General features: G+C 35.5%; 1 protein-coding gene across 1 annotated transcript in view; it reads right to left on the bottom strand.

The window, feature by feature from the left end:
* grm2 (glutamate receptor, metabotropic 2) overlaps window positions 1-5372 on the bottom strand; it is a 65703-nt gene extending 60331 nt beyond the window's left edge. Inside the window, exons 1-2 of the mRNA XM_015388326.1 lie at window positions 5238-5372; window positions 4699-5050 (exon numbers count right to left, since the gene is read on the bottom strand). The gene's annotated coding sequence lies outside the window, so the exon portion shown is untranslated. The remainder of the gene's footprint in view (window positions 1-4698; window positions 5051-5237) is intronic.
* Window positions 5373-11096: the final 5724 nt, after the last annotated feature.

An 11096-nucleotide genomic window follows, 5' to 3' on the forward strand; every position in this document is an offset into this window, starting at 1 on the left:
ACGAAGAATTGAGGCAGTTCTGAAGGCAAAAGGGGGTCCAACCCGTTACTAGCATGGGGTACCTAATAAAGTGGCCGGTGAGTGTAGATATATTGAAAGCATATCTTGCAGCATACATCTATAAAATCTAAGCTGTTGTACATTAAATCTCTTTATGTATTTATATATTTTCTTATCTGTTTTATTTATACAGTATGTTTATATACATGATTTTTAACCATGTTCATTCAATTTGATGATTATAATAAACTGTTGAATAATTTATGTACATAAAGACAGCATTGGTTTTTGTAGACCTCTTTATTTTAATGGAGATTCATTTGTATTTATATAGAAATTCATCTATTAGGGGTGTCTACATCTTTCCATGAAATGAACTCAGTCAAAAGAGTACAACCAATGGCTCCAGCTATTTCATATTTATATCCCTCAGTTCACCTTCCACCTTCTCTTCCTTCTCACTACACCTGTTTAGCGGAATCCCTTCTTTTTGTTCTTATCAGAACCACAGTTTCACGCCACTCATTAAATAACCCTCCAGTCTTTTTCTTGCCCCTGAAAACTAATTATTGTGAGAACAGAGAATGCCCTGAATGTAGCGGTTTTATTGCAGCTTTCACATTTGTACCACCACAATGTTGGAAGTAAAATAGCCTGAATAATGGAAGGCTTTTAAGCAAGTCCCTTGAAATGTTTCAGTGTGACCAGAATATTTAATGATCTGAAGTTAAATTAGTTTATTTATTATACTATTTATTAATAAATTATTTTATTTAGTTTACATATAAAAAAAAAAAACATGAGACATATGATTTGGCTTTTCTATGACCAAACTTTGTTATTTATATAACAATAAATCTGTATGCAGGAGCTATCACTGTAGTTGGAAAACAGCTGCTTCCTCTTTTTCTAATTTAGGTCTTGTATCTGTAGAAATGAGTTTGCTTTTGTGCAGAATTGGAAAAGTTTTTACCAGATCTTCCAGTCACACAGTATGCCCTAACTCTATATCAGTGGATCAGTTTGTTCCTTTTAGTGGCCTTATTTTCAGTTTTGCTCATCCCTGCAGTAGCTAAGAAATCTGGGCAGCTGTACATCCTAACATCTTCAAAACCATACTTAATTTTAAACTATAGTAAAATTGTGTTAATAAAAGTAATGTGGTGGAAAAAATTCAAAAAGTAATACACTTTAAAATTAATCGGCGTGTGGGTGTTTCATCATCTGCGAAAGAATTTGGGGTTTAAAACGAAGCACACAGCCTTACGCCTCTCATTGCATTTTCACTACAAGATATGGAAAAATCCTAACTGATGTATTCCAGCAGTAAATCCACGTCTACACAGCCAAAGTCACCTGCAACTTGTCAAAATTACAAATATGGCAGAAATACCAATTGATAGATTATCTGGATTTTTTTTTTTAATTATAGACACACACACACAAAAGCTGCTATAGCTATGTTTTCCATATATATATATGTATATATATATATATATATATGGAAAAAATAACTATAGCAGCTTTTCCTTTCAAAATAGGACAAAGAAAGATGCGTCCTAGCTAAAAGCCAGAAAAAAAAGTGCAAATATTCAACAGGTAGAGGAAGAGACAGAAAGTCACATTAACTCACCCAAAGACTGGTTATAAAACATCCGCTTTTAGAACAGCAAAATATATAGTTTTACCGCCAATAACTGGAACGTAATTTCACTTTATGATTTTTCAGTTCATTTCTTTAGGGTTAAAAAGACTAATTTTAAAAGAGAATCTACTGTATAATGCCAGCTGGGATCTTTGTGGAAAATGAACTAGGGGTAAACATTTAGTTATGAAGCTCATAAATCATTCCACATTGGCAGCTTGAAATGCGTTTATAGTGTGTTTTTAGCAAAAAATAGTTTTGTTACCTAAAATGTTTGAAAAAGCTGTTTGCTTGTTGAAAGAAAAGGCTTTTGTTCTACACTTAGCTATTTTTAAAACCATAATCTCCTCAGCCGAACCTTCTGTATCAAAGGTATAGTTTTTAACTTTTACAACAAATTCTTTAGGTTCAGGATTGGTAGTAACTGGTATGAAAGTAATGTCTATCCACCAGCGTAACATACACTCAGAGAACAGCAAAGGTTCCATATCAGTTATAAACCTGTCATCACATATGCCATTTCTGATGCAAAGCCATTTCTGAGGGTTTTGGATTTCCGAGAACCATCCCAGGAGTGGCCAACCGTGTGCCCCATAGCAGGAGGAGTTGTCTAAAAAAAATATTATATCAAAAGTACTGCGGATCTTACTTGTTTCAAAAGAAAGAAACTGGACAATGATGGTATCTATAGATGAGTTACTTTGGCTTAAATTATTTCTTTCAATGTTCTGTATCTTAGCAAACAGCTTGTCCTTGTTAGCTAACATGGGCATCTTCTAAGACACATATCCAGATTTTTATAAAGATAAAGTGACAACTTGCTGTTTTCTAACAGCAAAGTGAGGAGGATGGTAAGGAAGGTTAAATAAAAAAAAAATGACTCCCAAAGCTAATTGTGAGAAAAGAGCAGCAGCATTTAATTTTGTTCTCTTGTCATCAGTTCAGGAATGATGAGCAAAAAACTTATTTTTCTGTCCTACCATGACAAACATAAACAAATGAGTTCAATAAAGTACCCTTTTACCTGAAACCCTGTACTATAGTCAAATAAGACTAAGATTTAGCTTATTGGGAACAAAAACAGTCATGTAGGGTTGATGTGAAAAAGGATAAAAGTGGGGAGAATAACTTCCAGCCCACTGGTATAGATGGTGTTACTTAATGTAGAGAACCTTTTTCTCCTCCTCATGCCCTGGGAACCTTCTGGCTCCTCCTAGAAATCGGAACTGGATTATCTCTGGAACTTTCAGCACTATGCTAATTGAAACAGAAATGGGTTATCGGAGAGAAAATCTTCAATGGGCACAAATCTTTTGAAAACCTGTGGAGTGATCTAAGGAGAATGGGGGCAGAATGAAGGACACCAGAGTCTGGATGATGTTTGGAGAAGGTTAGGATCACCCCTTCAGTTTGTTCACACCTTGTTGGAGGTTAACGTAGAAGACTAAGTTTGTCCTGAAATGGATTATTCAATGTTTGCACATTTTATGGGTGTACCACACTAATTTTAAAGGTTGGATTTTTCCTCTATTTGTTTTGTTGTTCTTGTTTGTTTGTTTTTTGCTGTTATGCAGTTTTGTTGCCTCAATAATCCAATTTATTCTATTGTATTTTGTACATTTTTAGCAGAGGTGTAGAGAAGTTGCGCTGTATATGGACAACTTTGCATTTCCTCCAAGTGCTGCTGCTGTGCCATGACAACAACAAATGCCCAATCTTTTGTTCCACTGGAAGAGGGAAATCTCATATCATAAAGCCAGTGATAAAATGTGGCGCTGCACATGAGATCAATCTGTTTAGGGAGCCCAGATTAGACACCTCCTTTCTTCTCCTGGCATTTTTCATATCTGGTGGAAGAAGAAGGTTTCTCTGTCTTTTAGTCAGCCATGAGCTGAATAATGTACAGTTATTAACATCTTCAAACGTGAGCTCTTGTGTCAAACCACTCCACTTTATTACTTTTAAAGATGTAGATCTACCGTCCGTTAGTTGTGTTGGAACCCTTGAACACTACAATTAAAGAACTCGCCAATTTGCTATAAACATAACTTTCTAATTCTTTCTAAGGTCCAAATTTGTGTGACTATTTATTTTTATAATCTTTTTGCTGCTGTAAACACAAGAATTTCCCCCTCGTTGGACAATAAAGGGATTTTCTATTCTATTCTACTCTTTCCAAACTGTGCTGATTAGAGAGCAATCTGAGCTTTTCATGTGCTGAACATGCAGCAATGATACCATTGGGAGTGAAGGAATTCTCAGCAACACATTGTATCAACATTGATAGCCTTGCACAATACTAATTAAGTGCAAACTCTAAAATACCTGCAACTAGGCATCTTCACATTCATTTAAAATGTAGGCTTACAACAGGAGTCGCTCATCACTTTTATGATTCTAATTTACACATCCGAGATGATAACCTAGAGTGATGGCACTTTAATTGGCTTCATTCAAACGTGCAACTCAACGAAAAAACATGCAAAATTATTAAAAGACTGAAATGGTTTTATTCATAAAAATCGCCTTAAACCCAAACAGTATCTAAACTATCTAAATATCCTTCAGAAAGTGTTTAAGTCTTTTGATCACATCTTTATGTGTATTTAAAGTAAATGAGCGACAAAGGAGATGCCAGGGTAAACGGCGGTTCTGCGTCGCGTTTGTTGCTTGTTGTTTTCTGCAGCAACGCACATTTGCAAGGCTGTGCAGATATTAGACATGGCTGGAGGGAGAGATATAACGATAAAACAAAACATAAAGAAGATTTAGAAAAGGGAAGTGAATAGTTTTAGCACTGTACACCCACCCACACGCACACTCATATGTATATATATGTATATATATATATATCCCCTTAACTCATATATTACTAAATTCTGTATCCCTCGATGTATGATTATTATATTAATTAGATTTTAGAATGGTATTCTAGCAGAGACAATAACGAAGTGAATTAATCATATCAATTAAAAGTGGCTATGTCCTCGGCAAATAATTAGTTGAAGTTCAGAAATAAACTAACAAACCCATAATTTCTGTCATCTTCTTACCTGCGCGGGGATCCTCCGTTACCAGAGCTGTTGTGCTGGGCATACACAGTGCACACCTAACGCATGTCCTCCGCAGTGCTTTTTGTCTTGTTAGTCTCAAAACAAGTGGATTAAACTGGAGTCAGATGAATGAGTAAAAGATGGGAAGCGAGTGTTTCTGCCGTTTCAAGTTTGAGGCGCGTACCGCCCGCCAGGAGCTGTCCGTGGTACTGAAAAACAACCTCCCCGCACTATCACCAACAGGGAGAGCGCTGCTGGATTCCTGGAGGTGCCGTTCCTGCCAAGAGCGCTTCAAAAGTCACATTTCTTCGGCGCACGAGAAGCAAATGCAACAGACGCCCACTGCTTCAACCTGCAAAACAGGGCGTTTACTTTACTGTAACTAATGCATGAGAGATCATAAATATAAAATAAATCTATGGGATTTTTAATCACATTTATAATCTATCACATTTTGTAACTTAGCACTTGCTAAAAGTAGCAGATTTTCACAAAGTTAGATTTAACATTATTTGCCTGTAAAATATCTGGTAACTCACAATTGTATTTTTTAAACTGGTTGGGAAGCCTTAAATCTAACAAGGTTTTAACAAGTGACAAACATTTCCCTATGAAGGAGCAGCCCTACAAATGAAGTCAGCCTGAGAGCGTAATGGTTCTTCTTTGAGGAGCTTTTCATTTTGAGAAGTCTTGGACTGCACCTGGAAATGAGAGTCTTTCAGAATCAGCCCCTATTTGTGGAAGAAGTTGAGGGGAGGAGGCCACAAGTTAACAACAATTACTCTTTAGAGACTCGTTATTGACAGCGGTGTAAATGTGTTTGTTATGCAGAAGACAAGTTCTGGCAAAGAACATGAAGAGTGTGAGGTCTGTCCCGGATAATACCATGATGAGCAGAGACAACTGAGACCCTTCCCCATTCCCATGCGTTTGCCAGCTTCAGATACAGCACTAAACGTGTGTGTTGAAAGACCTTTTGTTTTATTTGGATTATTATTCAGAGATTTTACATGCACAGATTCAATTCATTTTATTAGGATTTCATAACACAAATCGATGAGCAATTTTAAAGTACATGATTTAAATTTTTTACAGAAAAAAATCTGAAAAGTGTTGTTGTTCATTTGAATTTAGCCCATCTGATACATTACTTGTTGGCACTTTTTTACAGCTTTAGGCAGTAATCTCCCGAAGGCCTAAGTAAGATTTTTCTCTAAGAGTTCCCTTTTCTAACTCCTTTTTCTCACTTAAACTCTAAGCAACTTTTCTGTGTGCACTCGAGCAAAGAGTCCAACTGGTTGATGGTGCCACTGCCCTGTTACTGTTTAGGGAGAGTGTGCTTCTCGAGGTGGTTTTCAGTGACAGCGCTCTGCCACACAGACCCAATGTCATTTGTGTAGAGCTCTTTCTTCAACAGGTCTTCAACAGGTACGTACTGCATGGGGGTCATGAAAGTTTTGGCTGATTAGACTTTTTTTTATATTCCCCCTTTTTTCCACTAATTAAAATGTCTTTAAATACACATTAAATGAATTCAACACACTGTAGAAAACATAAATGGAGGCAGAAGATGTCTTTCAGTCATCAATGCACACATTCAGCGACACACAGGAGCTCATTAGAGCTGGGCACTGTTTCATTCACAACACCTGTCCCATCAACCAGGAATCAGAATCAGAAATACTTTAATGATCCCAGGGCGAAATTACTTTTGTTACATTGCTCCATTTGTAATATATTGACTAAAGGACCAGTTTGATAAAACACAATTTCATACAATACATATAATTAGGGGGTCCCTGCTCCATCTTGCCATCAGTTTGGGGGTCCTTATAGCCTGGAAAACATTGAATACCCCTGTTTTATTCAGTTTATTTATATAGCGCCAATCCACAACACGTCATCTCAAGGCACTTTAAATAGACAATGGGCTGATTGGTTAAAAGTTTCTGTCACGGAAAATCAGTGAATTGCATCCAGTTATTGACTTGCAAGATTTTTGTTCTTTCACTCCAGCCTTATCATATTAAAGGTTATTGGAAACAGATGTATTTTCTGGATTTTTATTTCTAAAAGTATATGTTAAAGTCATGCACCACTTCCCCTTCACTTTTCGATAACTTTCTTCTATGTATTGGTCTACCATATAAAAAGCTTATTAACTATACTGAAGTTTGTGGTTGCAGTGTGGCAAAATGCAAATAACTTAAAGGGGCATACTTTGTTTTGTGAGGTTCTACAGATTAATAATCAACACCACGGGAAAGCAATAATCAGCTTTCCTGTGAAGCTGCATGACACCCATGTGAGATTCACTATTAATTAAATCAGTTGCTGACCCGCTGTTAACAGTGGTCCCTCATCGAAAATGATGTTTGTGCTTGCTTCTGGACAGAGGTTGGGGGAGCCTGACTTATACATAACTGAGAGGTATGATCAGGACATCCATTCCTGCAGGCTCTTTACCCCTCTGCAAAAAGAGACAAAGCAGGTAAAACATTACCAGTGGCTGGTTACCCGAGAAACAACTGCAGTGTTGCGATGTTTCGAAACCTGCAACTGCATTTCTATTTGATCATTAGAGGTGTTATATAACTAAGTATTAATACAATCATTACTGTACTTAAGTAACTTTTTAGGGGTATCTGTTTTTTTATTTATTTTTCTGAGGTTTTACTTTCACTTCTTACCTTTGAACACAAATATCTGTGCTTTCTGTTCCTTACTTTATCAAAAGTGACTCCTTACTTCAATAATTATTTACCCTAACAAAACAGAGGGAAAATCAAGAGCCTAAGACTATCTCTCCACATGAAGCCCAATTTCTTTATAGAAAAATATTGGTTTCAACAAGAATGAAGACATGGAGCTGGAAAACATTGCAGATGATCGACCAGATTATAAGATAAGATTATGAGAAACAAGACATTCCCTCTCTATTCTCATTGGTTCGATTTTTAATTCATGTGTTGATTATGAATCAAGTTCTATTTCAACTTTATTTCTGTTTTAAGTTAAACTGCTGCAATAAACCAAAGCTCTAAAGGTGTTCAGTTGTTTATACAATTGTGTTGTGTTCAATCTATGTTATCCTGTCAGAAATTTGAATTCAGTACAAACTTTAAGTTTTCTTTATCAACACAGTAGACAGTAGAAGACAATATACATTTAAAAAGTGTAAAAAAAAACATCTTTTAGTTTTGTATTTAAGTGAACTGTGACATCTTTACTTTTTCACTTTTACTTGAAGAAAGAAACTCTCAGAGTTGCTGGATGTTGTTGTGGACCCAAATGCAGAGTAGAGGAGGCAGAGATGATTTTGTGCAGATTTAGTTAAGATGTTGATAGTACAGAAGCAAATAATCCAGAAACAACAGGCAAGGAACTCTGGAATTAAAATGTAGGAGACGCTCAGTGAAACTTACCGGATCAAAGTAATAGAGAGAATACAGCTATAAGGAACCGCGCAGGAGGTGTATAATGGGAGACAGAACAAAGAATGGGATAATCAGCTGATGGGGAGCAGGTATGGAGAGAAATAACTAGAAGGGAACTAGGGAAAAGGAGACTGGCACAAGGGGGAAACAGAGAGTAACTCAAACAATATAACACTGCTTAAATATGTCAAAAAATCGAAAAGAAACCAAAGACCAACAAGATCCAGAATGACATAAATCAATGTGTAACTGCAAACCTAAAAAGAAACTTTAACAGAAGTCCACAAAGGGCAGAATAATGGCCGCGCTTCAACAAATACTTTAATAGTTTGTGCTTTTACTTAAGTAAAGCATATGAGTACTTTTGACACCTATTCTAGATATATATAACAATGTATATATATATATATATATACTTTTTAATTTATTTTTTCTTAGCCAGTTCCAGTTGAATCTGAGTTTGTTCTGATCTTTCTCAACTGTGAGCATATGACTCACTGTGAAGAATATTTTATCAATGTGGTCATTAATCACCATACAAAACTAATTGAGCTGGCCTTTAAAATAATATTGGCCTGAAAGGATGCCACAGCACAAAATCCAGTTAGGGCAATTAGCTCTACTCTTGTCTATTCTAGTTTATTTATATGTAACACCAGGTCAAAATGATGTCTTAACAAGACACTTTGTAAGGTGAAAAAAACACAACCAACCTTAAAAAATCCTACTTGGTTTAGATTTGATTTAAGCCAAAACATTTGATTTCAGTCCAGAGTCTACATAGCTCCTTCTAATATTAATAACAATTCAATACAGTTAGAACCAGCAGCTAATTTAACACTAATTGGTAAAAGTCTATAGGCCTTTGGAAATTGAGCAGACTGTAACGATCACAGAACCAATCAACTTTTTTGTGACCAAATTAACAGCCACTAAAAAAGTGACTCTTTGCTGGTAACCCTCCTTTCCCCTGAACAAGCATGCAGTGACAGTAGAGAGAACATATTCCAATTTAAAACAAATAAACTGGAAATACAACTAGCTTTATGTCAATTAAAATGTACAGCTTTTTTTTTCATATTAAGATTATGCATAGTTAAAAAAAAACATATCCAATGTAACCTACACAGTTGAAAGCCTGTTTATGATGAGCCCTGCTTGGTTTTTCAGAGAGTTGGCAGAGAAAGAGAGAGACTCTTGAAGGCGACATTGTCATTCAGATTGTATTAAAACAAGTTTTTCCCTCTGTTGGGCATAGCCATGATTGGATCCCTACTGGGTCACTTATTCTGTAACCTTTTCTCATCCTTGCAAGGCGTAAAAAATTGCTGGTTTATTGAAAAATGCTGAAATTTTGCTTGTTTATAAATTCTGTTTTTCCCACAACTGCTGAGATTCCAGAAGGAAGTAAAATAAGCAATGAGGGGATTCTAAAGCACTATGTTACTTAGTACCTACAGTATCTAACTGTGCTGCACTTTATAAATAGTCAGCCTTTTGTAAACAGTTACCTACATTCTTTTTCCTCAGCTGCTCCACTTTAGAGTGGCATTAGGATGGAAGCTTTGACTCAAATAAAAAATTTGACTGCAACATATTCTCTGTTTATAAGATCAGATTTATATATCCAATGTCAAAGCCTGACAAGAAATACTGATTTATAAATATTTGCTCCTTTAATGCATAATATCTACTGAATAAAACAAACTACAAGTAGTTTTTGATCCTAATGGGCTTGTATTCTAGGTTGGTACAAATAGGATTTACAGTAGCGGCATTTACTAATAACAACAAAAAGAAAATCAAACCTGAACTAAACTACAATGATGGGTTCTTTAAATGTATCAATTTATCTATCTATGAAAGTAGATATTTGCACACTTTAGTCCATTGATCTTAAATCAGACTAAATATCTATTTTATAAGTCAAATTCTTTTTTTAAAACTAGTAGGATAATAGAAAACATTTCTCAGAACCAGAATCCACTTAAATCCTATTAAACTTTGGTAAAATTCTTAAATACTTTCAGATATTTAAGAAAAAAAAAAAAAAAAAAATATATATATATATATATATATATATATATATATATATATATATATATATACATACATAGATAGTGAAAATGGCATATGCCCAACTGTGCCTTTTTCTTCATTTGAAACCATTAAGTGTGTAAAAACAGCAAGGGAACATAGAGCAATATTATTGTTTTTAAAAAGGACACAGGATCTTTGCCTCACAGCTGAATGCAAGAAAAACATAAATGAAGTCTTTTTGAAGATGTCAGTTAAAGAACATAAGGAATTATCCAGAGGGAATCTAGAGCTGTACAAACACAGCCTGTGATTATTTCTGAAACGATGTGCCAAAGCAAGGTGCTTTACAACCCTGACTCAGTTTGTCATGAGGATTGGGCTGAACTTCTACCCTAAATAAAAATGTACTTGAAGAAAAATAAACCCTCATGATTCTCGCTTTTTGCAAATGAAAATTATGTTAGGAACAGTTTTATAATGTATCCAATGTATGATCATAGCCAAAAAAGTTTTTATAGTGTTTGCCATATCTTGTTGTAGAGCTGACATTATATAATACACGGATGGACTGTGTTTAATAATTAAGTCATGAATCAAGTTAAGAGTTAATGAATCACTTTCTGCTTTGAGGAGTAGTGATTCTGTTCAACTTCTGTTTTCTTATCCGAGTCCAAACAAAACAGGGATACTAGCAATCATTTTATTGGGACACCTTGAAAACCCATCGCTTCCAAGAGTCAACTTAATAACTTATGAGCAGCTGGCTTACTCGTCTGTGTCCTGTGAAAAATTCTGCCACCCACTCTGATACATCTCCTGCAACTGCTCAGAAGCAGATAAATAAGAATTTCCTCAGACAGGAGAAGAAATTATGTGCCTGTTTCAGTGGAAATCAAACCACACTGTGGGAAGAAGCTGTGT

This window comes from Cyprinodon variegatus, unplaced genomic scaffold, assembly GCF_000732505.1.
Source record: "Cyprinodon variegatus isolate N-32 unplaced genomic scaffold, C_variegatus-1.0 Scaffold420, whole genome shotgun sequence".
NCBI classification, from domain to species: Eukaryota; Metazoa; Chordata; class Actinopteri; order Cyprinodontiformes; family Cyprinodontidae; genus Cyprinodon; species Cyprinodon variegatus.